At 41.1% G+C, this 26,562-nt stretch overlaps 1 protein-coding gene across 5 annotated transcripts in view; it reads right to left on the bottom strand.

The window, feature by feature from the left end:
* PHF21A (PHD finger protein 21A) overlaps window positions 1–25,947 on the bottom strand; it is a 282,942-nt gene extending 256,995 nt beyond the window's left edge. For 2 of the 5 annotated variants that reach the window (XM_053285532.1, XM_053285534.1), the window contains exon 1: window positions 25,221–25,947. The gene's annotated coding sequence lies outside the window, so the exon portion shown is untranslated. Of the gene's footprint in view, window positions 1–24,885; window positions 24,907–25,220 lie in introns of those variants that run through there. The other 3 variants (XM_053285531.1, XM_053285528.1, XM_053285529.1) reach the window with 3 other exon arrangements.
* Window positions 25,948–26,562: the final 615 nt, after the last annotated feature.

Below are 26,562 nucleotides of genomic sequence, written 5' to 3'. Positions count from 1 at the left end.
TGCTTTTAGGAAGTCCTTCACAACACACCCATTTTCTCCGACTTTTAACTGAAATTTTCCTGTGAAATTTACTCTGTTTTATATTTTATATATTTATTTATTTAACATATTTTATACCACCCAAAACTTTTAAACTGTGTACAGCACCTAGAGACACACATATCAGGCAGTATATAAATATAATAAATAATCCCCTTTCCGACTTTGTACAGAAAATGGCAAGGAAGTGTAACTGACATGAGGAAAATTACTCAAAGTAATCCTACTGAAATTAATGCCTAATGGCCTTTTAACTTCAGTGAGACTACTTGGAGTAATTTTCCTCATATCGACCATTAAGCAGAGACCTGAGGCTTAAAGGGGAGAAGTGTATTATATGCATGCTCAGAGGCTATGTAACCTGTGTACAGCTTTTAATATGAACTACTTTCTAGACAGTGGGAAAAGAGGCAGACATCAATAAGTATCATTAAAACATGCGACATCTTTACTGAAAGAAGAAGAGCCAAGGACAGCAGAGCTCATGTCAGCTCTTTAAGGCTTGAGACTGTGACCAGGGAGCAGGTCCTGAAAACGTGGAAAAGGGTTGCTCAAGGTCTGTGTGTCCTGAGCGAAGGAAGGAAGGAGAAAAGGAAGCTATTCTCACAAGCAGAGAAAACCCAGCTAGGGAAGCCCAGCCCGGGTTTTGCTGCGCATGAGAGCCACGTGGCTCCCAGCGGCAGTGCAGCAGCAAGCCCTCTAAAGTAGCCCACCACGTAAACCGGGTGGGTACACTCAGGGGGAGGGGGGCTCCCAGTAATGCACCACGTACTCATGCAGTGCATTATTGGGGCAGCACCAGAGCTGCCAGGCGAGCTGTCACCCAGGGAAAGGTGAGCGATGGTCTGCGGGGAGGGTCAGGAAAACTCGCTCTCATAAAACATCATAAAACAGAGTATGAGTCACCATATATGGTAACAAGGCACAATTCAGAGGTTAAAGCCTACTCACTATTTCACTCAGATTGGGTTAAAGCTTACCACTATTTCAGGAGAGGGCATTGCTCATACCACACTCAAGGGATTTAAATTAATCTGGAGAACTGTGAGCAGGCTTCCCTCTAAGGTGTGTGCCTGAGCCAACCTCCTGGCCTCCACGCAGCCATTTCTGGCGTGCATGCAGTCTCTGCTGCACCCGCCACCACTGCTCAACTGCCCGGCACCCCATTTCCCTGGCCAGAAAGGGAAGGGAAGCATCCCCCCCATTTCCCCCTCTCCTTGGCTGGGCCACCACCGCCACACCACCTTCGCCTCCTCCCTCCCCCTTCCAGGCCGGGCCTCAGCTTCCTCCTCCTCCAGCCAGAGGAGGAGGATGGGCAGCGGCAGCAGCTGCTCCCCCCCCCGCCCAGAGAGACCAGAGGAGGGGGCCTTGGGGCAGGGGGAGGAGGAAGCCAGAGGGGGAGACAGATGGGCAGCGGCAGCTCCTCCCCCAGCAGCACAGAGACTGAAGGTGGGGTTAAAAAAGGTAACAGATTTTGCCTATATGCGGGGGGGCGGTGTTGTGTTTGGGGAAAGGTTAAACATTTGTTAAACATCTCCCTTTTGCCCATTTCTTTTCTGGGTTGTGTGGTAGGTAGCACCCGTCATGCCCTACCACCCAATCCACTTTGGTGGCCCTAGGGAACTCTTTGGTGAACTACCCTTGAGGAAAAAGGGGGTGTTTCAAGTTTCCTCACTGTGTTATATGGCCGAAACATTTCAGGTTGTTTTGTCAAAATAGTTTATGAAACTTTTGGGGTGTTTCGCTTTGAGCTCAAAAAGAAACCCAAAGTCCATTTCGTGCACATCCCTGCTAACTTGGCAAAGAGGCACCTTTTACCATGGTGATTCTCTTTATTTAGAAGGGGGAGAGTAACTGGCCCTATCGACCCCCAGCACAGTACTTCCAGTGACTGTTGTTGGTGTCTGTCTTATGTTTCTTTTAGATTGTGAGCCCTTTGGGGACAGGGATCCATCTTATTTATTTATTATTTCTCTATGTAAACCGCCCTGAGCCATTTTTGGAAGGGCGGGATAGAAATCGAATTATTATTATTATTATTATTATTATTATTATTATTAAAAAGAAGCTTAATTAGCTTAGCATATGTATCAAATTATGGTTTTCAATAACTTGGCAAACCAGGATCCAAAACCATGACTAGAAATCGATTGCAAACCATGGCTTGTACCAACTACAATTCAGCACATTTGCCCATTGTGCATTTGGAACTTCAAACTATGATTTCAGCTCTAAACTACGGTTAGTACAACCCACACTGATGAAATTTTCTGGAAAGGTTTCCTGTAATCTATAGATTGTTACCTCATGTTGCATGCCTGTTTTATATATTTAGTAAGATACATCATGTTAACTTTAATGTGTTGTATTATTTCAACAGTTTTCCTATTAGCCATTAGTATTTGAAATGAAATTATTTTATTAGGAAAAGTAGCACACATTAAATGTGGTTTAAATGTTATATTCAACCTTTGTGGAAGTTTTTACTGAAATACCTTTAGAAGTTTAAAGATGACAGTGTTTTATTTAAAAAAATCTCAGCTCAATGAAACACAGTTGCCTTTTTGCCGAAAGAGAAACCGAAGCTAGCCACAGTTTTTGTTTTACTTTCACTTGCAACTCAAGAGAGAATGAGAATTTTCTGTTCTTATTCAGGGGTCAGGAGATCTTCCAGAAATTTTCCCTGTACCCTAAATACAGATTGGGATCTGATTTGGCATGTCTTAATAGACAAAGTAAAAACAACTAAGATAACTGTGCCATACTTATTCAGAATGTAAGATTAATATCTCAATGTTTTTTCTATTGACTAGGAGTATTTGAGCTCAAGTACTTGATCAGAAAAGAGACAAATCAAAGCAGTGAACTTAGGCTGGGTTCATTTGCAACATTATTTATATCCTAACCTAACCCATTAGACAATGATTAAAACATCGTTCAGCACTACTAGCACAAGCCTTGGGTTCACATGTGAGAAAAGGAAATTTGCTACTTTAAAACAAATCACAGATCTGTCATGGGAATTTGAACCAGAACAATGAACTATTAAAAGTTGCGCTCAATTCTGGCTGATTCTTACCAATAAAGTTCAGTTTCAGTACAGTCTCTTAACTTTAAACCAGTTACGGAGTTACTGTGCATGAAAAATGATACTTTATTGATTTATCATAAAAACATTTCTGAATTTTTATTAAAAAATTTACAAATTCAAAAACAGTTTTAAAATTTGATGTTTCATGCAGAATACACAACTGGATTAAAGTAACAGAAAAATATCACAAACACACTTGAAAGCTGAATACCTGATTATCCAACTGAACTAGTTACCTGGTGGTGAGTTGAGGATTATGTGGCTCCAGTTGATGTTCAAGACAAAAAAATATTTTAGGTTCAGTTCTGCCACTAAAACTAAAATAACCCTCTCTGAACTGGTTTTTGGATGCAGTTGTAGGTTACATTTGGCTCCCTGGTCTGAACCCAAAAAATTGCAGCTTGTTTTAACTACAGTTTGTATACAGTTCAGAATATCAAACTATCATCTCTTCCTGGTTCAAACATGGTAGTTAGAACAAACCACAGTTTGCCAGATTTCAAGGAAATCACAAGTTGTGCCTTGTTTTAAAACCAGGAACAGTAACAGCAAAGTTTCCTTTCTTCATGCATAAGCCCGAAGCTTGTGGTCATTACACTAAACCATATTTAGCATTGTGTCTGAACCCAGCTTTAATGTGATTTAGATGTTATATTCAAACTGACTTAGAAATTATCTCTTGGAACACTTGTAGATATTTTAAGATATGATGACTTAATAGCACACACTTCCTTTACATTGTTTAAATTTGAAGTGAAAAAAGAGATAGCATTGAAAACTTTTAATGTATTAATTTTAGCATGCCCAAAGAGATACATTTATATTTATCATCTATATATACTTCCTAGGGACAGTTACCTAAAACAAGGTAATTACAACTTTGAAGTGGCCCAGTTTTACTGGAATTCTATCCATTCATTTTGCTTCTAGTTAATTTTATGAAACAATGCATTTTTTTAAAAATGGAAAGTTTTCCATGGTGGAAAAAATAGCAGCAGATAATCTTCAGTCCAATGTGGAAAAGGGGCAAGGCACCAATGCAAAGGTCTCATTCTCCCAGAGGTGTAGCTAGAGGAGAGGGGCCCCATGTTCACTCCTCTCCCTGGTGGCCCCTCAAAGTGAGGAAGATAATGGAGAAAATAGGGACAGGTGGAGCTGGGGGGGTTTGAACCCATCCACTCAATTATAGCTACACCCCTGCATTCTCCTACCTTACAGAGAACAGATTTCCAAATGTGTATTAGATAGAACACAAGTTGAGGAGAACCACTACATTTTCATTTTAAACATTACCCAAAGACTAGCCAAATTATGGTCACAACCCAGACAACTATGTACACACCACCACCACCACCCCACACACACATGATGCCTATGCAGCTCTTTTCATTGTCCTGCCCAGACCAACTGCCTCCCCTACATCTCTCCCCCCCCCCCGTGACTCCATCAGCAACAAGCCCGTTCTGCAAGAGAGCAAATACAAAACTCTTTATACTGGCCTATAAAGACTCATTTGTATTTTAAAACTTTTCTTGTGTTTGCTGCCTTAAGTATGTTAACAATACATATTTTCTTAACAATAAAATAAAGCTGGATACAGTTTACTTACACCACAAATCACTGTTTGGATTAGGTCACAGTAGTAAAAATGTTGTGCAGATACAATACTTTTCCAAGTTAAACAGAGATCCACTATTTCACTCACCACCCAAATTCTGGTAGGCATCCCATCACCCTCTGGCAAGGCGATGAAATAAGAGGAGTCCCAGCTTTAGAGCAGCTAGTACTGGCCATTTTGCCAGTGTGTGACACAGGTACTTGGAGTACCACTACTGCTCTCCAGAAAAAGAGAGTCCCAACCTTTCCCTTCACCTCCAAATTTAATGTTATGAGGAGAGGAGGGGAAACAAAAAACCCACCCCTCACAGCTGCTATAACTCTACAGCCAGAGCAACTATTATTCCCACCATTCTCTCCCATGAGGGGATAGGATTGTTGTTTCCACCTTCATGTGAGGTCAGAGATTAACACTGCAACCCTATTATTATTATTATTATTATTATTATTATTATTATTATTATTATTATTATTTTATATCCCACTCTTCCTCCAAGGAGCCCAGAGCAGTGTACTACATTCTCAAGTTTCTCCTCACAACAACCCTGTGAAGTAAGTTGGGCCCAGAGTCACCCAGCAAGTATCATGGCTGAATAGGGATTTGAACTCTGGTCTCCCCGGTCCTAGTCCAGAACTCTAACCACTACACCACACTGTGGAGAAAGCCCTATTGAACACAGTAGCACTTCATCCAAGGCCAACCAAAGTATGCAGAACCCTGCCTACTGGAAGAGCTGAATGAGATCAAACAAGTAGGAATAAAATCTGGAGAAGTTCTTCTGATCAGGTAATGCATGGATCCAGTGATGTGTCAGCCTGTTCTAGACGTGGTTATGGATTTATGTCTAGATGCTCAGATGGCAGCAGTGGTGCAGGTAGTATTTGCCCAGCTTCTGCTGGTGAGCAAGCTGCTTCCATTCCTAAGTCAGATGGACTTCACCAGAGTTATCCATGCTTGTTACCTCTCACTTAGTCTATTGCAATACACTTTACATGGGGCTGCCCCTTAAAGGCCATTCAGAAATACCAACTGATACAGAATGAAGCAGCAAGAGTTCTATTCCACACTAGATGCTCAAAATACATAACTATCACCTGCACTGGTTGCCAGTACATTTCCAGGTGCTTGTTATTACCATTAAAGCCCTAAAAGCTTTGGAGACAAAATACCTAAAGGACTAGCCACCATCCTAACTTTTAAGATTTTTAATTTTTTATTTTAAAGAGAGACAGGAGTATCCCACCACCTTGCAAGGCGCAATTGGTGGCAACACATGAGCAGGTTTTTTCAGTGGCTGTCTCCATCCTTTGAACTGTCATCCACACAAAGTAGAGATGGCACCCTCTATACTTTCTTTTAAAAACTTGAACTGAAGACATGTTTATTTCATCAGGCTTTCCCATGTTATTTCTGAATGTTGTTAATTCTATGTTCGCGCCTCTTCTCAGATTTGTTAAACTCTCCTTTAAGACTGAAATGATAGTTTTAATGCTGTTATTGTGTTTTATTGATTTATGTATTATTCAATCTTTGCTGTTAGGCAGGATATAAATCTTTTAAATAAATCAAATATTTTTAAGTAAAACTGGGCAGTTGTGCATCAGGGCAACCCCTTAAGAATATGATGATGGAGAGGCTCACGAAGCACATCTTACAACAAGCTGTAGTATCTGCTACTACATGGTGAGAAATCAAAAGGGTATAACTGCCTTATTACTATGCCATTACAGAATAGTGAGAGTAATTTCTGCACAAAATGTCTGACAGACCAGACTTTGGCCAGAGTTGACAAGTGTGACAAAGCTCCAGCCACTGGAGCTTTACTCAAATAATCTAACTGATACAAAGTTTTTCGTTATGGATATAAACAGGGGACAGTAGCTGGTTAATATACTAGTAACATACTAGCAAGATCTCAAAAACTTGAGAAAGGGAGAGGTCTAACTTCCAAAAGTCAAGAGCAGGATTTAGTATACTGTACAGCTCCTTATTTTTCCCCCATCAATAGAACCAGAATTGTGAAACATAAGCAAAGACATGGATTGACAAATTCAAATAGCATGGTTTCTGCAATGGTAAGTCATGTCTCAAACACATTAAGAGAACAAAAGAATGAAGAGAACAAATATGGGGGAAAGCGAGTAACTTCACACATATACTGCTGAATTGGCAATGAACAACAAGGAAAGATCCTGGAGTTGTGGAAGACAGCTCGGTGAAAATGTCAATCCAGTGTGTGGCAGCTATGAAAAGACAAGTTCTATGCTAGGGAACATTAGGAAACAGAGTTAAAATAAAACAGCTACTATTGCAATGCCCTTCACAAGCCTTTGGTGTGGAATATACTGTATACAGTTTTGGTTGCTACATCTCAAGAGAGACATCAAAGATATAGAAATTATTCAGGAAAGCACAACTAAAATGATCAGAGGGGTAGAGCACTTTCCCTACAAGGAAAGGCTACAAACTTGGGGATTTCTAGTTTAGAAAAAATAGGGGACGCTATAAAGAATTGTAAAAGTAATGGAGAGAGAGAATGAATGAATGTAATCTCCCTCTTTCAAATCACCAGAATCCAGGGTCATCCAGTGAAATTGAATAGCAGCAAATTCCGGACAGACAAAAGCAAGTACATCTTCACACAGGACATAATTTGTGGAATTTACTGCCACAAGAGATGGCAAGTCATTCGCCTAGGAACATAGAAATCTGTTTTATACCAAATCAGGCCATTGGTCCATCTAGTTCAGTACATCTACACAGACTGGCAGTGGCTTTTCCAAGCTTACAGGCAGGAGTCTCTCTCAGCCCTATCGTGGAGAAGACAAAGGAGGAATCAACGCTCTTCCCAGAATTGCCCCATCACCTGAGGGGATTGTACAAATTCCAACACAAGAGGAGATTGGACAAATTCATGGAATACTGATCTATCAATGACTACTAATCATTATGGTTATATGCTACCTCCAGGTTCAGAGGCAGGATGCCTCTGAACACCAGTCCCTGGGAAACAACAGAAGGAGAGGATTTGCCTACATGGCTTACCGCTGGGTTTACCAGAGGTACCTGGTTGGCCAATATGGGAAACAGGATGCAGGAATAAATAGACCTTTAGAGTGATCCAGCATGTCTTTTATGTTCCTGGGAATTCTTATTCAGCTAACCTTGATGCAGAAGTTGGATTTGTTTATGCCTCACTAACCTTTTGGTGTTTTTTGAGAGTGTCAATAGACATGTGGATAAAGGTGATCCAATTGACATATTACAGTATACTTAGACTTCCAAAAAGCTTTTGACAAAGTTCCCCAGCAAAGGCTCTTGAGTAAACTTAGCAGTCATGGGATAAGGGGGCAGGTTCATGTGTGGATTGGTAACTGGTTGAAGGACAGGAAACAGAGGATAGGAATAAATGGACAGTTTTCACAAAGCGGGAAGTGGGTTTCCCCAGGGATCGGTACTGGGACCAGTGCTCTTTAACAAGTTCATAAATGATCTAGAAGTTGGGGTAAGCAGCCAAGTGGCCAAATTTGCAGATGACACTTAAGTAGAGTAGTGAAATCCAAAACTGCAAAAGGAGCTGCAAAATGATCTCTCCAAACTGGGGGAGTGGGCAACAAAATGGCAAATGCGGTTCAATGTAAGCAAGTGTAAAGTGATGCATATTGGGACAAAAAATCCCAACTTCACATATATGCTGATGGGATTTGAGCTGTCAGTGACTGACCAAGAGAAAGACCTTGGGGTCGTGGTGGACAGCTCATTCAAAGTGTTGACTCGGTGCGCGGCAGCTGTGAAAAAAGCCAACTCCATGCTAAGAGTCATTAGGAAGGGGACTGAAAATAAAAAATGTTCATATTATAATGCCCTTATACAAATCTACTCCAGCCACACCTGGAGTACTATGTACAGCTTTAGTCACCATATCTTAAGAAGGATATTGTAGAAATAGAAGTTGCAGAAGAGGGCAACCAATCAGAGGTCTGGAGCACCTTCCTTATGAGGCTAGGCTACAAAATCTGGGGCTCTTTCCCTTGAAAAGAGGCAACCAAACATGATCAAGGCATATAAAATTATGCATGGAGTAGAGAGGGTGGACAAAATTCTCTCTCTCACACACACACTCACTCTAGAACCAGGGTCATCCCATGAAACTGAAGGCCAGGAAATTTAGGATCAACAAGAGGAAGTACTTTTTTCTGCAGCGCATTATTCATCTATGGAATTCTTTGGCATGGGATGTGGTGATGGTCACCAGATTGGATGGCTTTAAGAAGGGCTTAGACCAATTCATGGAGGACAGATCTATCAATGACTACTAGTCTGCTGACTCTGGGACACCTTCAGCCTCAGGGGCACAATGCCTTGCAATACAGTTGCAATGCCTTGCAATACTCATACTGGAGAGAGGGCATGACCTCACCTCTTACCTGTGGGCTTCTCGGAGCCATCTGGCGGGCCACTGTGTGAAACAGGATTCTGCACTAGATAGACCTTGGGCCTGATCCAGCAGGGCTGCTAGTATTTCTTCATACATAGAAGAACAACATGTATGAAGAAATTAATTAAACAAGACTAGCAAACCAGGAGGTTGCCAGTTTAAATCCACGCTGGTATGTTTCCCAGACTATGGGAAACATCTATATCAGGCAGCAGCAATATAGGAAGATGCTGAAAAGCATCATCTCATACTGCACAGGAGCTGGCCATGGTAAGCCCCTCTTGGATTGTACCAAAGACAACCACAGGGCTATGTGGTCGCCAGGAGTCGACATCAATTCGATGGCACACTTTACCTTTACTGTACAGTAATTTATTGGAATTACAAATAAAACCATTATTCAGAGAAGTTGTTATGAGAATCTACTACCTTAGGCCATTACAGTTTGAATACCTAACTAAAATTTAACCGTGTGCAGTTTCCAACATCAGGAACATTTTCAGTAAACTGGGACATATAGTTATTTATCTCCACATGAAATCTGGATAGTCCTTCATACATTTACAATTGTACCTCTGTATCATGTTCTAGGCTGAGCTGAGGTCTCCATCAAGGCAGACAACTGGGAGAGACACAGACCTTGGACAGCCCCAAAAGGAGAGGGCTGTCCTCTGTGCTCCAAACAAGAGACCATTAGAGCTGGGTCTAGCAGAGGTTGTTGCTCAAGCAGCTGCTTGGCGGAGTCTGCCTTTCTTATAGATGCTGCCCAGCAAGAGTAAGCTGGCCCTTCTCTAGGAAAGGCCCTGAAGCTTAAAGCCTTGCTTCATTTTCTAAGCACTGAGGGAAACTACCATGGGATTTGCTGGTGGACCTCAATCAGAACTAACCAGTCCTCCAGGGGTTTCCCCAAGTCAGAAGATTAAGGCAGAGTTGTGTCCTCAGTCTGTGGTGGAGGTGCTGCCTGCGGTTCCCCTGGTGTGGGAAGTCCTGGTAGCATGGGATTGCCTCGAGTCTGAATTGTAGGGTCTCCCCGCTGTCTCAGCCTCATAAATGTCTGCCACACCTGCCCCAACAGGGTAGTGGTTTCCAGATACAAGGACATAACACTCCACAAGTCACAGCAGGTAGAAATTTGTCCAACAGTTCCCATTCCTTCCACTACACAATCCGAGCTCCTGCTTCAAGACAGTCGGAGAAAAAAGGGGCAAGGGAGAAAACTGCACATGCTCAGTCACTCTATTAAGATGTCACATATTTCAGAGCTGAACCCTACCATAAACTCAAGCACATACAAGCAGCCAGGGAAACAGAATGAAGAGGAGAATTTATTGTAGGGATTCTGGTAGGGTTCTTCCCTATAGCATGGGATGGGTTTTGTCCCACTCAAAGAATATCCTCAATAAAATTACTTTGGATGCTGTCTATTATATGAGAGGATGTAAAGCATTGCATTTGGGGACACTCTGGGCAAATGTTCCACTCTACACGCAATAATCCCACTTTATGGAAGAAAGTCCCCTCATCAGCCTTCGCAACGAAACTCAGTCAACTCCTAATTGTGTATCTTTGTCCTACATTCACACGGGACTCTTATAACAAACCTGTTGCAGTTGTACCTGATCTAAATACTCTATTTTGGCTATTCCATACAAATATAAAAACATAACAACATAGCAGAGTAAAAGGTTAGAGGACAGGCAAGTGTTTTTTACTACTAAAAAGTACAAAAGTGAGCATGAACAAATAAGTGTTACTATTCAACTCAATGAAGTGAGTGTGTTTTCTAAGACAGCTGCACCATAAGCATGCTGATAAATCTTACTATGCAGTGTCTACATTCATGGTCTAATCCTACTTTTCAGGCACACATGCAGACATCTAAGCACAGAAGTGGTCTTCCAAAAGGGATAGCCAACACATGGTCCACAGGCCAGATCCAACTCTAAGGCAGTTATTTGGACACTAGCAGTGCAACCAAATTTTAACAAAAAGCTTGTCCACAGTGTCACGAATAAGAAAAATGTCTCATGTATCCATACCTTATTTTGTGATGTTTACTCTACCACACAGCTCTACAGAGCTGCCCCCCACCACAAGGACAGCTAATAACAAAAATTAAAATCACTACTATCAAACAAAGTTATCAAACCACCAACTTTATATAGAAGCAGCCTAAACAGCAGTAAAATATCTCAGTTAAGTTTCAGCAGCTGGCAGGTCAATTCACAAATCCATTCCAAACACCAGCAAGAACAAAAACTTTTATTACAAAAGAAAATTGTTCTAGCCTGTCAAACTCATCTGGAGGGGGAGTACCAGAGAGGGCACCACCACACTGAAAGTCAGAAAATAGATCTTAAAATTAGTGTCCAACATCCAAACAAACTCTGCATCAGTGCAACAGGGTTTTCCATTGCACAAGGGCAGGGATAATGTTTTGGCAATCCCCACCTTCCCTCTGCAGTTACTCCTACCTCCCTGTGGGTCCTCCCCCAACCTTCAGGGACATATTGTCAGGAAGTAGAGGCCCCTTTCATTTGAAAAACCTGACATATCAACTCAGAGCCAGTCTGAAAGTTGGCCACTGTTCTCAATATATGTAACATAGCTAAAGAGTGTGCTTGTTAGTATTCAATCCTACTTAAAGCCTTCCATAACAAGTCTTCAATACCCGACCTTAAGGGAACTGTTGAAAGTTGCACACAATATGAACAAGTTAGTATAATTTTTGTATCCCATTGGAAGCTACCAGTTTTGGACTTCAACCCAGAGTAGGAACTTATAAGGTACATTTTAAGCATTGTAATATGTGTAGAGCTCTTTTCATACACCTACAGAGTTATAGTAGATCATCTGTGAACTCTTCGAAAGACATGAAAAAGTAGTACATGTATTCAAAGCTAGGTTCCAAGTTCATTTTCCTCAAATGCATGCAATGACATACTATCTTCTAAATCAGCACATGAATCTTCTTTTGAAGAATAATTATGTCATCTATTTCATTAGTCATTGGTATACGGAAGAACTATGGGAGCTGAAGCAGCAAGGTAGATGACTGGAGTACAAGTGGAGAACGACTCGACTAAAATCTGACAGATTGCGACATACAGCACATTTGAAGATCTATGCTCAGGCAATACATGCAGCAAATAAGCAGTTCTTTTCTGCCCATATTGCATCTGCAAACTCAAATCCAGCTGAGTTGTTCATGGTTAGGAGCGGGCTAGTAATACTAGTACACCCCTCCTCCCTTGAATCAGAATTTGGAACCATCAATTACTCATTGTGACATTTTAATGAGTTCTTTGTGGATTAAAAAAATTATTTATTTATTTAACATTTATTTAACATATTTTTATACCACCCAACACACAAGTTCTCTGGGCGGTTTACAAAACAATAAAAACCACCAATTTAAAAATTGAAACATTTCAACAATTGAAGTTTAAGAAGTTAAAACTATTAAGACACAAACAAAACACAATTAAAACAATATCTAATTAAAAGCCTGGGTGAACAAATTATTATTTATTACTTATTACATTTATATACCGCCCCATCCAGAGGCTCTGGGAGTTGTACAACAATTTTTTTTTTAAGACATAAAACCCACAATTCAAACACAATGCTAAAAACAATATAAAAACATTTCAAAAAATGATTAAAACCATTTAAAACCAATTAAAATACTTTTTAAAAACAACAACACTTTACAAGCCTTGGAAAGCCAGGCCAAACAAATAGGTTTTTAGGGCCCTCTTAAAGGCCGACAGCGAGCCTAAACTGCGGATATCTGCCGGGGGTGCATTCCATAGACCAGGAGCAGCTAAAGAAAAGGACCAGTACCGAGTTGCCACCAAACATACCAGTGGTAACTAGAGATGGACCTCTCCAGATGACCTCAATGAGCGATGGGGATCATACGGAAGAAGGCACTTTCTAAGGTAACCCGGACCCAAGCCGTTCAGAGCTTTAAAAGGTAATAATCAGCACTTTGTATTTTGCCCGGAAACATACAGGCAGCCAGTGCAGCTGTTTTAAGACAGGCACAAAATGGTCTCTCTAGGTTATCCCAGAGAATGCATCTTGACTGCCCTTTTAAAAATTGTAAGAGATGGGGAGGCTCTTATTTCAGCAGGAAGTGTGTTCCAAAGCCTTGGGGCAGCAATGGAGAAGGCCTGTCCCTGAGTAGCCACCAAACTAGCCGGTGGCAACTGCAGACAGACCTCTCCAGATGATCTCAATGGGCAGTGTGGTTCATAGCAAAGAAGACGTTCTCTTAAATACTCAGGGTCCAAGCTGTTTAGGGCTTTATAAGTTATCAAGTTTATATATAAAACCTTGTACTTTGCCTGGAAACTTATCTGCAGCCAGTGTAGATCTTTTAAGATAGGAGTGATATGCTCTCTCCGAGATGACCCGGAGACCAACCTGGCTGCCGCATTCTGGACTAACTGCAGTTTCCGGACTACGTACAAAGGCAGCCCCACATAGAGTGCATTGCAGTAGTCAAGTCTGGAGGTGACCAGCAGATGTACTACTGTTCTGAGGTCATTTATCTCAAGAAATGGACACAGCTGGTGTATCAGCCAAAGCTGATAAAAGGCACCTCTGGCCACTGCCTCAACCTGGGACACCAGGGAGAGTTTTGTGTCAAGAAGCACCCCCAGACTAAATACCTCTCTTATTATTATTATTTATTTGATTACTATACCGCCCTTTCCAAAAACAGCTCAGGGCGGTTTACACAGAAAAACAACAAATAAGATGGAACCCCGTTCCCAAAGGGCTCACAATCTAAAAAGAAACATAAGATAGATTCCAGCAACAGTCACTGGAGGTACTGTGCTGGGGGTGGATAAGGCCAGTTACTCTCCCCCTGCTAAATAAAGAGAATAATCACGTTAAAAGGTGCCTCTTTGCCTCTCTTTTCAGGGCAACATAAACTCAGACCCGTATCTAATGCGGAGGTGTCCAGCAACTCCTCTTATGTGGTTATGCTGCATCACTTTCAGTTTGTGACTCCTGAGGTTGTGGACAAGCTGTTTGGAATGGTGTGACCTACCACCTGTACTCTTGACCCTTGTCCAACACAGCTTATACTATCTGGCAGGGGGGTTGTTGTAGAAGGCCTGGAAGATATTATAAATGCTTTCCTGAGGGAGAGCAGGATGCCTCTTTGTCTTTAGGAGGCAATCATTAGACCTCTTCTGAAAAAGCCTGCATTGGATCCCTCAGAGTTAAGCAACTATAGGCCTGTCTCCAGTCTTCCACAGCTGGGCAAAGTAAATGAGAGAGTGGTAGCCTCCCAGCTCTAGGCAATCCTGGAGGAAACTGATTATCAGTTACCATTTTGGACTCATTTTCATTTGGGCTATGAGGTGGAGACTTCCTTGGTCAGCTTGATATATGATCTCCAACTGGGAAGTGACAAAGGGAGTGCGACTCTGTTGTTCCTTTTTGATCTCTTGACGGTTTTCAATACTATCAACCATGGTATCCTTCTGGAGCGTCTGAGGGGGTTGGGGGCACTGCTTTGCTGTGGTTCTGCTTCTACCTCTCAGGCAGATTCCAGATGGTGGAGACTGCTGCTCTTCAAAATCTGAACTTTTATTTGGTGTCCGCCAGGGCTCCATTTTGTCTCCAGTGCTCTTTAACATCTACATTAAACTTCTGAGAGAGATCATCAGGAGATCTGGTACAGGGTGTTATCAGTATGCTGATGACACCCAGATCTTTTTCTCCATGTTAACATCATCAGCATAACTTCCCCAAATGCCTGCCTAGAGGCAGTGATAGGCTGGGTAACAAATAAGAAGCTTGGACTGAATCCAGAAAAGACAAAGGTACTTATTGTGCAGGGTCAGAACTCAGGAGATGATTTTGATCTGCCAGTTCTGAATAGGGTCACACTTCTCCAGAAGGAATAGGTATGCAGTCTGGGGGTGCTTCTGGATCCAAACCTCACCCTGATGTCTTAGTTTGAGGTAGTGGCCAGAGGTTATTTCTGTCAACTTCAGCTGATATGCCAGCTGCATCCATTTGAGATAAATGATCTCAGAACAGTGGTACATATACTGGTAACCTCCAGTCTTGACTACTGAAATGCGCTTCATGTGGGCCTGCCTTTGTACAGAAACAGTAGTTGTGCAGAATGCGGCAGTCAGCTTCATCTCTGAGTCATCTCGGGGAAACCATATTATTCCTATACTAAAAAAGCTATACTGGCTACCTATAAGTTTCTAAGCAAAATACAAGGTTGCTGGTTATAACCTCTGGAGCCATAAACAGCTTAGGCATGGGGTATATAAGAGGACGTCTTCACCATGAGCCCCACTGCCCATTGAGATCATCTGGAGAGGTTTGTCTGCAATTGCCACTAGCTCATATGGTGGCTACAAAGGGACAAGTCTTCTCTGTTGCTTTCCCAAGACTCTGGAATGTGCTCCCTGCTGAAAAAAAAGCCTCCCCATCTCTGACAACTTTTTTTTAGAAGTCTAAAGACTTATTTCACCCAAGCTTTTTTACTTGACTTTGTTTTTAAGTTGTTTTAAGATCTTCATTTTTAATCTGTTTTATGTTGTTGTAAACTGCCCAGGCAGAGAGGTTTGGAGCGGTCTACAAATTCGAAAGATTAAATAAATCTGCTTGTCCAACAAAAATATGAACAGAACACTGAAGACAGACCTTGGCAGATAAAAAGCTTTTCAATTCACCTTTGACAACAAAAGTAAAAGATGCAGATATATGAGGCCACATGATTAAGCTAAGACATTGTATGCCCAGTGGAGGACTTGTGTAGTACATATTCTCCATCTGTAACACCCATTACTCTGAAACACAAACACATTCAGGAATATGAATTCAGTTGGAAAACCTTGAAAATAAGTATGAAAATAAGTATGAAAATAAGAGATTAGTGCAGTTATAAAAAGTAATTGCTTTCAATCAGCAACTATCCAGAACCTGGACATAAGAAAGTCTTCCACTATGTAACACACAAAGCACAAATTCCCAAACTATACGGCTGATAGCCACATAAGCAGTTTGCTCAGTACATCATGGCTACATCTAGTTGAAAGACAGCCAAGTTATTCTATTCCTAAACCACTATAGAGTTTTAGCCAATGAAAATTGTAAGAAAACTGTTGTTCATTTTATCTAAGCATGCTGCTTAGGTTAGGTGCGGGATATGACTTGTAGACTCCATAGCCCATAATTTCAGTCAAGAGTACAGATGCATATGCCAATGTCCTTCATGAGAATGGACATTTTAGATCATCATATAGACTGCAACCAAATTTCTCACTAAGACTGGGAAAGTACTTTAAAATCCCATGCAATTTGGTGCCTAGTTTTTTCAATCCCAATTTCTTATCAACTGAGCAGATCAAATACAATGTAATTTTAATTAGTCAAAACTTTCCAAGTCTAATAAATGGTACTATTAATTCCAAGGAGTACGAGAACAGATATACTATGTGTGCACCTCCAAGTAGGACATTAATATATCATTTCTATGGAATTCTTCAGCTTTAAATGCTTCTCATTAACTTTGAAAATTAGGGCTATTTCAATCCATGGTTTATTGGGTTGGGAAGACAGTTTGAACCTTCCCAAGCCTGTGCACACTGCCTTCTCATTCCCATTTCCACTAGCATGCCATCCCATTTAGGTAAAAACTGGAGTTCTGTGTGTTGTCAAAACTCAAGTTGAAGTCTAATTGTGGTTTATAAATCACAGCTTAAACCCCAAGTGTCACATCCTGCTTTAGCTTTTATTTATTAATCACAGTTAGACAGCATCTCTGGATTCAAATGATACACATAACTGTTTTAACTAAACAGAATATAAACATCACAGCTCCATGTCAAAGTGAGAAGGTAAGGGGGGGGGGAAGGAATCACATGAGATTGGGAGACTTCAGGCCATGTTCAGGTTTCTGAATTGATCCACCACATCCAAGTTATTTAGATGGCCTGCAGACTGACAGAATCTAAAGTTTCATGAGATTTGAAACTTGGGTTGTGTTTGCTTGCAGTCTTCTTTGCAATCACATTTTCAAGATAATCTCTCCAGCCATCAGAGTTTAAGGAGCAAAAAATCAAAAGGCAGTTAATAAAAGCCATGAAGCACAGCTTCTCAAATTTCACCATTTCTAAATCTATTTTGAGGATTTGAGCTAGATTCTGAATTACAGAGTAACTGTCACAAATACACAAGCTATAGTTTTTCAAACATATTCACTGACAAAATCTGAATATAATTTTTTCTAACACATTTATCAACTATGAATTAACTTCAGTAGTATAGTTCTGAAGTGGACCCAACAGGGCTCTCAATGCAGAACAAATTGCTTACTCAAACAGCAGTAGATAATCCTGTCTAAGAACATTCTTATCTTGCATAAATTATTCTACCTTGCATAGGTTATTCAGTGTACTCTTCTATAGATTACTACTACATTTAAAATGCATATTTTGAGATGTTACTCAGCAATGTAGTTTACCTGAGAGTTAAAAATCAGAATGTTTTAAAAAAAAATTGACTACTAAATAGACTGTGTAGCATTCAGACTAAGTTAGTCATGACTAAATCCCAATGTAATTAATGAGATAAGTTAGTCAAGACTAACTTGCTCATTGATTTCAATGGTGCTTAGTCATGATTGACAAATCTGAATGTGTAATAATATGAAAGAAGTAAATTACAAGTACGAGCAGTTTAAATTAAACCAATATTGTATCGGTATGTTGCATTGTTTAATAAGGTTAATTTGCATATTCAGTAACTGAAACATTTCCATGGAAAAACACAGTAGTGGGGAAAAATTATAATTCAGAAAGTTTTCCATCCTACATCTCTAGGGTTGCTGGCACAAGAGCAATTTGCCAAAAATGCCACCACCCCTCCCTCTTCTCTACCCTTTAGATCAGGAACCTTATATAACAGGAAGGCATAGCGCATAACTAAAAGTTAAAGGCTATTTCAGTAGAGGCTTCTTGAAGTATTCACCATACCTCTGTTCAACAAAGGGATGAGAAATGTCTTCAAGACAACTAGTCATGTTTGTTCCATATTAACTGCTTCTTTAATATAACCCTTTAAGACTAGTGAAAAATCTAGTAAATCATGACATTTGTCACAGCTTTTTACCAGAGGTGGCAACATCAGCACTTATACAACTATTGGGGTAGGGGAGAGGAAAGAGCACACTCCATAAAGTTTTGGAGAATGAAAAACACACAGTGGCATAATGTAACAGTACAATGGCATAATGTAACAGTACAATGTTGCTAAAACCATCAGAAAGACGTTCTATTGCATTTCCCTCTGTAGGCAGCAGAAGTATTGATGAAGCCTGCAGATGCAGCAACAGTACTGTCCATAAAAAGCCAAGACAGCTGTTGCCATGGCTACTATAAGTCAGTTTATCAGGGAAAAAATTGTGATTACTCAGAAGTTTGCGTTTAAAAGATGCTAAGCTTTTTGGATTGTTAACTGATCAAAGAGATCAACTTTTATTTTGCATCCAACTACATTGCCTTAGAGAAGCACATGGTTAACAGTACTTGGATATGCAGCAGGAGGGGGAAGGAAAAAAGAAATCAATGCATTTCTGCTAGTGCTTCTTCTCTTCAAGTACTGACAGTTTGTGTTCTATATGCAGCCAAAACAAAACAAAAAAAACCCATCGCTTGGCTTGCATGTGAGAGCACTCTCAAAGGCCTACTGGCAGAGCCCACAAAGTGTTATCATCAGTATGTTTAGGCTTCAACATGTTAGGCCCTGTACTCTAACACTCTCCATTTTAACACTTCTGCATTTAATATGTTCCTCACTATTTTCCTATTAAATGCATCAAAGTATATTTTAAAGGCCTGATCCTGAATTTCATGGAGACAGACCCATCTTCTTACATTAAAGGTAAATAATGCATTTCTCATAGTGAACATAATGTATTGCATTGAAAGATAACAGTGAGGAAGTATAACATTTGTAGGCAGAAGAAGAAATCAGCAGTTGTTAAAACTCTGGAAACATGTTAGGCATAAGACTGGGTTAATATAGCAGATCAGACACCTCCCTCATATATACTAGCACACCTTTACTGACTACTCTGGACAAACTGATGTTATACTAAGTGTTCTAATCCCAACACACTAATCTTTCACTTAAAACATGAAATGCATGCTACTTTGGATAAAGCAGCAGCCAAGGACTGGATGTAGATACCAAGGAGACAGATGATGAGGACATCCCTCATTCCATTTTCAATGATGATTTAACTAGAAATTATGGCCAATCTATGCAGAATCATACTGCTAATGTACCAAATAATTTGCTTGCTCCTTTCTTTAAAGAAAGTATGGTATTTGAAAAGTTGGTCTAAATCAATAATTCAGAGGTTAACTTTTACAAACCAAGATCTGTTTTTTGCATACACAGTCGTGAGCAGACAAAATATAGCACATCTTCATACAAGCAACTTTTCTGAACTCTTTATGTTCAGTTTATGTTTATATAGTTCCCAGCTCTCCTGGTTTCAAAGAATCTTGAAAATACAGTAACTCAGACACGGAAGGCAAATTTTAATAAATCATTTTCATAAGTCATTATTTAGAAGATTAGTGCACCAATGCAGAGCACAAATGTTTGAAGTTAATTAAAGAAGTCCTAACCACTCAACAATCCACTCCGCCACTTGACCTTCTGTTGGATGTCCACAGCCTCTGGACAGATTAAGGCCAAGTACCACATTGAAATGCTATAACGGACTCTGAAATAAGTTGTGTTTTTGCCTTCTGCTTTCTGTTTCACATTTTCTGTTTTCACGTTTTCTGTATGTTTTTTGTTGCCTAATTATTTTTTAAAACCATATGATGTCCTTGAACTATTATTTCTGTTTGGCACTAGATAACATTTCACAGCTATATGTTTGAGTATAGATGAATGATCTATAAAAGATCTACCATGTCATGTCAAACACCAAAATTTGCACAGAAGATACAGCTGAAAAATATCTTTCAGATATGCCCTGAACTCCTTTACCCTGCTCTTCTAACTTGTTATGTTTACACTCCTCAGTGTCAACAAGCTATTATCCATGTACCAATATATATACCAGCCACGAGCTATGTGTATGATCCACAGCATACTATCCTTAAGTATGATCAGCAAAAACAAAAGAGATGCTGACATAACCTCTTGCTACCAAAATCCACAGCCATCTCACAATATGGACCTTAAGCCTAAATATTGAATCAGTATGTATCAGCCCAAGTTCTGAACTACAGTTGTGGCTTTTAAAAATACAGTTACTACAGCACTAAGTAATGCCCTATCTCATATACACCTTCCAACACAGTGGAGCTCTGGTTCTTTTTCCTCTACTGTAAAAGTACAACTTGCAACTCCAGTAGCTTTTCATCATCTAGTACTCTTCTGCATCATGCACAATGGAAACAATTTACATGCCCAAAGGAGGAGGGACCTGGATTTGTCTCTCTCATTCCCATGCAACTATATAAAACTATCACTGCTGTATTTTCTCAGCAGCAGTTTCAGTGCTTCTCAGTGTTAAAAAAATATTAACTATGTAACAGATCAAACACATGAAAACTTAAACATTTGAAGTTTATAGGAAATTCTACTTTCCCCCCTATTGAATACTGAAGTGCATAAGATTTTAAAGGTGGCCCTCATATATTTCAAACACTATTAGCAAAATCTTTCTCCAGAAGTTATAATCAAAGCACTACACAATTTACTGCACTATTTACAACAAATAAGAATGGAGTGGAAGAATGCAGATTTAAGTTTTCCTTTAAATATATTAATCTTCACTACCTTTTAGCTTAGTACTTTTGTCTGAAAGTATATAATAAGATCTCTCTACAAATGTAGATTCATCAAGAAATTCCAGTGGTAGAACTATTGCTGAAGCACTGAAGTAACTCATCCCAGTTAAAATCCTCCATGGCAGAGAGTACAATAGTTTCTGAAGAACTTTTAGTAGCAAGCAGAACAGTTATTTCACTGTACTGTATATTAAACTGAACAAAACAGTGCAACTTTTCTGTGCTACAAAGAATCAGACAAAGCTGTTTTATAATCCTTGGAAAGATAATCAAGAAAAATAGAAAAGAGTTAAGGTCATTTAGTATACAAGGGCCCAATCGAGGCACTTTCAAGTCCTGCTGATTTCAGTGGGAGAATTACACACATGATCAAATATCTCCTATTTAAATAAAAGGGACTTAAGAGTGCTTCACTTTGGCTGGACTGGACCCAAATTAGTTTGTTAGAAGTCTACACAAAATAAATGCCAAGGCCTAACAGTGAAACTTATTCAGCACTAGAGGCACATTCAAAATATTAACGCCTTCACTATCAAGGTTGCAATAAATATTATATATTTATATTAATTATAATTGCTTATAAAGAGGCAAGGAGTGTTCCCTCTAAAGCATGTGTATGTGAGCATGCTCACAAGTTTGATGAGTGCTCAGTTAATCTTAGATCCCGCTCAGGTTGAATCAGGAAGGCCTCACTCTTAATGCACTTGTGCAATGCGCACGCACTGCCTTGATACTGCCACCCAGAACAAAACTCATTCTGCAAAGAGATGGGGCGGGAGGAGAAAAGAGGGAATGCTGGAAGCTAGCATACTTGAAAAGAAAAGAAAAAAGACAATACCAGTCATCTCTTGCCTGATCATTCTTTCCAATATACTCTAGACAATATGCTCCAGCAGTAGCAAAATACCACTAATATTTGTGATTACAATGCAGAAGCATTCCTCTATGCAGTGATGTAGAGATTGGAACATTTCAGATTATTGACAGAAACTATTTTGAATAAATGGAAGTGGGGAGGGGACAAGATTCTGCCTGAAGAGACTTTGCTTTAAGGAAGCTGCCAATGTCTAACTTTGTAGTACAGAATGTTTAGGTAGTAAAAGAGTGAATTTTCAGCAGAAGATCTAACAGCTGATGGATCCACATATGAAAGGCAGCAGCAGAACAGACTTCGCCCCTTATTTTCTATGTTCAGTGCAACAGTCTTTTACTTAAATTCACAGACATTACTACACCAAACATAATGAAACACAAACACAAAAAAATGATCAGACTAGGAGTACAACAGTGTATGACAACCTGATTAACAAAGCACGCACGTTTCAAGGGACTCTGGAGTTGTGATGGGAGCCCTCATGAAACTCCCCCAGTCCATGTGTGCTGCTGCACAAGAGCCCTTGGAAGTACAAAGTGCTTTCCGTGTTCCCAATGGCCTCTGTAAGATCAGAAACATGATTGCTGAGGGTCAGAGACATGTTTCCAATCTTACAGAGGCCTTTGGAAGCACAAGGAGTGCCCCATACTTCAGGGGCTCTCGCACAGCAGCACATACACAAGGGTGCTGGGGGAGTTGCATGAGGTCTCTCATCACAACCCTTAAGTTCCCTTAAGTGTGCACACTTCATAGGTCAGGATGTCAGCAACTATAGCCTTTTCATTCCTAATATAATCTAAAAGGTTTTGTTTTTAAAGGAAAACTTAAAGAAAAGCAGGGAAACCAAACTCCCAATTATATATTTTAAATTATCATGTCCCAGCAGTACTTATTGTATAATGCATTACACAAGCACAACAAAAGTTCTATGTGGATGAACAAGTTCTTAAGGAGAGTACTGTGATTTCTCTTGTTTTCAGAATCTGTATAAATATCAAGAATCTATTTCTTGAAAAGCTGTTTAAATAACTCTACACATTAAGTCTAAAGAATATTCAGTGGAGTATACTACTATCAGGATTAAGGATCTGCAAGGTTGCCCACTTTAACCCCACATTTTCAGCTAGATCACCAAGTGGTTTAATAAGGTTGACCTTCAACCCCACCCTCCACTGAAACAATGCAATATTAAAATTAAAAATGCAATCCTATTTCATTTTACTTTTCATTGAAAAAGATTACTGAAGTATTCACCAGTTGTACAGTAAAAATAAGACATCGGTTTTGTGTGTTACTTCACATAAAACAAAAGTGAAGCTGTTCACAAAGTTGAACCAGATATCCAGGTATTATGAACACAAATTATAAAGTGCAAGCAAGCAAATATATGAAAACAGAGTTCCTAGAAGGCTTACAACCCTTGTAAACTCTTGTTTCCAAGTAAGATGAAATCCCAAACGTGCTTGTTAGGAAGCATACCATTTATCCCATTTATATCCAAGAAAATACATTTAGGATTACACAGCACATTAAAATCATACTGTATGGTATTCTGTTAGTTAAACAGATAGTGATATTTTGGAAGTAGTTTGTTGATAATTCTCTTAAAGTCCTTTCCAAGATTTTTGTTCTAGAATTTCAACAGTGATGAACAGCTCCTTCTCCATAAGCATTGTAATAAGTGTCTTGCTGTGATTAACATGATCAAGCGTACTAATTTCAATCCCAAGGTTAATCAGTGAAGAAATATATAGCTTTATTAATATAGTGTTAAAGTTGACTTACCTCAGATTTGTGCTACATTCTATGTGCACAGACCTTTTAAACCTAACTTGTATAGAAGTTATATTCCTACCAAAAATATGTGAAGAACCCAGTCACTGAAAGAGTGCCCACTGTTAAGTACATGGGCCTGAACAAATTTTTTTTTAAAATCAATCATTTATAACTTTACAAAACACTCAGAAATTCACCATATACAAACAACATGAAGTTGTGTAACACACTGGTCCCAATTACATTTACTTAGAAGTTGCACTGATTTTACTAGGACTTATTCCCAAGTACACCTACACAGTCTAACATCTAACACAAAGCCTATTAAAGCACAATTTAAATGCAATGGAATTCTCACACCCATCAGAACCACCACCTAACCACCTGCAACATCCCCACCCCACTCCAACAACAAAAAGTGCTCCATGAAATATTTGTGTCCCAACCAATGCAGAGCCTCATTCTATGACAGCTGAGTGAACGGTATTGATTCAATTTATGTTCATATTTTCTCACACACAAAAAGTCAGTGCATCTCAACCGTACTGCAAACGTGGTCCCGGAAGGGGTGGGGGGAGAGATCCCATCTGTAGTAAGGCTCAGAACAACAAAGAAGCAAACAGACAGGAAAAGTAACGAGATCCGCATGCATAACGGGACTAGAACAAATAGCAGTCCCACATAAATCCCACTCTTCCTACAGAGAATTGGCGGGGGGGGGGAGGTACACATCTCCAGTCACTGCAAACATGTGCCAGAGTAGGAGTGTGAAATCCCAAAGGTGTCCTTGCATCGAGCTTTGTATTTGTGCAGAAAGGGCTGCCCCAGGGTGAGTGGGGCAAGAGAGACTTCAGAATAACAAGTTGCTGAAGAAACGGAATTTTCCCAGCACTACTCGGGCCACCAAGACAAATTAAAGGCGGGGGGGGGGGGCGACCGCCGCAGCAGCTTTACTACGAATCCTCAATCATCAAAGCAACATCATTTCCAAGATAATAAAACTTCCCCAGCACCACCACAGAGGAAAATCAACCCAAGAGAAAAACGGCCTGGAAATCATCATCCTGAGGAAAACCAGAGGAAAATCTCCCTCTTCCCTCCCCCTCTTTGCAAATGTGTCATCCATTCGCCCCCCCAATGTGTCACCTACTATCTCCCGCTCCACCCCCTCCTCTCTCAGAAACTTACTTCAATCCTTACAGGTGACAGAGGAAGGACATGCCCCCTTTCCGCATCTCTAGGCTATATCTGTCGGGGTGGGGAGAATTAAACTGAAGTTGTTGCTCCTTATCTCCAAGTTGGCTCAGGAGTCTTACATGGTGGATTGTATCTCCCCCACCCCCAACAATCCATCCTTTTCTGTCTTCCTCCAATAAAGTCCCTGAGACAGACAGCAGAGCATGGGGGGAGGACTAGCCCTACTCGGGGGGAAAGAGAGAGAGAGAGAGAAAGACAGAGAAAGAAAGAACAGAAAGAGGAAACAGGGAGGAGGAGGAGAGAATCCAAAAGGTGGGATACTACACCCTGCTGGTGGTGGTGATGTTGCTGCTGATGTCTGGCTGGGGTCCCCCTGGCAGGACCTCTCTTTGAGGGGAAAGGGCTCCTCTTCATAGGGAGAAGGTGGTGGTGGTGCAGCTGCTCCTCTGGGCCTCCCTGTCCCCCTCTTCTTGGCTCCTCTCTTCTCCTCCTCCTCCTCCTCTCACTTTCTTTAATCTAAGCTGGGAGTGGAAGATGGTTGGTTGGTTGCTCCCTTTTCCTCCTCCTCCTCCACCTCCTCCTCCTGCTTTCCTCTTCTCTCTCTCCTCTGAGGGGTCCTTTTCCTTCCCCTCTCCCCGGGGGGCTCCTCCAGCAGCGGGGAGGAGGGGACGGGCAGGAAGAAAGGAACGAAGCAGAAGAGGCGCAGGAGAAGAGAAACTGTGACACAAAAACAAGCCGAGAAGCTGAACTCTTCTTCAATCCCATTCACCCGGCCCGGCCGCAGCACCCACACGCCTGGATCACTCCGCCACCGGCCTCCCTTCGCTTTGCTTTGGCCTGGCCTGCCTGAGGCGCGCGCTCCCGAGTTGCTGCCTGCGCGCCCCCGACACAACTCGTTCTCTCGCTCGCTCTATCACACACACACACACACACAGCTACTCCAGCCGCTCTCCGGAGCGGAGAAGGGGAGGAGGAGACGGGGGAGGGGACAAAAGCGGAGGGCGAGGGGGACTCCCCCTCACCCGGGCTCCCCACCCTCTCTCCCTGTGAATGAGGGAGGAGGGGTGGCCGGCCTCCTCGGAAAGAGGAGGGGGCGCCTCAAGGCTCCTCCTGAGGGACTACTTGACGTGTCGGTGCGGCGAATTTATTTCCCTTTGCCTAAGGAACGGGCTGTGCTGCGGTCCCCATTGCCTAGGGAAAAAACCCGGATGTAAAGTGAGTGAAACTAAAGTAGAGTGAAGTAGGGCAGCAAACTCTAGCAGAGCAGCAGCAGCGGTGGCGGCAGCAGCGGGGGAGGGAAAAAGGGATCATGCACCGGGGCAGGCAGTAGTGGCGGCAGGAGCAGCAAGCAAGAGGAGACCAGAAGCGCAAACCTTTCCCCCCTCCCTCCCCACCCCCAGTACAAGAGGCTCTGCGCAGGAAGCGGATACACCAAGGAATGAGGAGAAACACAGCCAAGCATCCTCACTCGCTCACCCCCACCCCGCCCCAGTGCGAAGGATTCTGCACAGGAAGCTAATGCACCAGGGCAATAGCAAGAAACAACCAACAACAACAAAAACGTCACACACATAATACTCTCACACAAACATTCTCCCCGTATGTACAAAAAAAAATAAAAAAAAAATCTGTACAGGAAGTTGATGCACCAAGGGCAGGAGTAAAAAC

The sequence above is a fragment of the Hemicordylus capensis genome, chromosome 1 (assembly GCF_027244095.1).
Source record: "Hemicordylus capensis ecotype Gifberg chromosome 1, rHemCap1.1.pri, whole genome shotgun sequence".
Taxonomy (NCBI): Eukaryota; Metazoa; Chordata; class Lepidosauria; order Squamata; family Cordylidae; genus Hemicordylus; species Hemicordylus capensis.
Note: the sequence above shows the minus strand (reverse complement) of the source record. Positions and strands in the feature narration are given on the sequence as shown.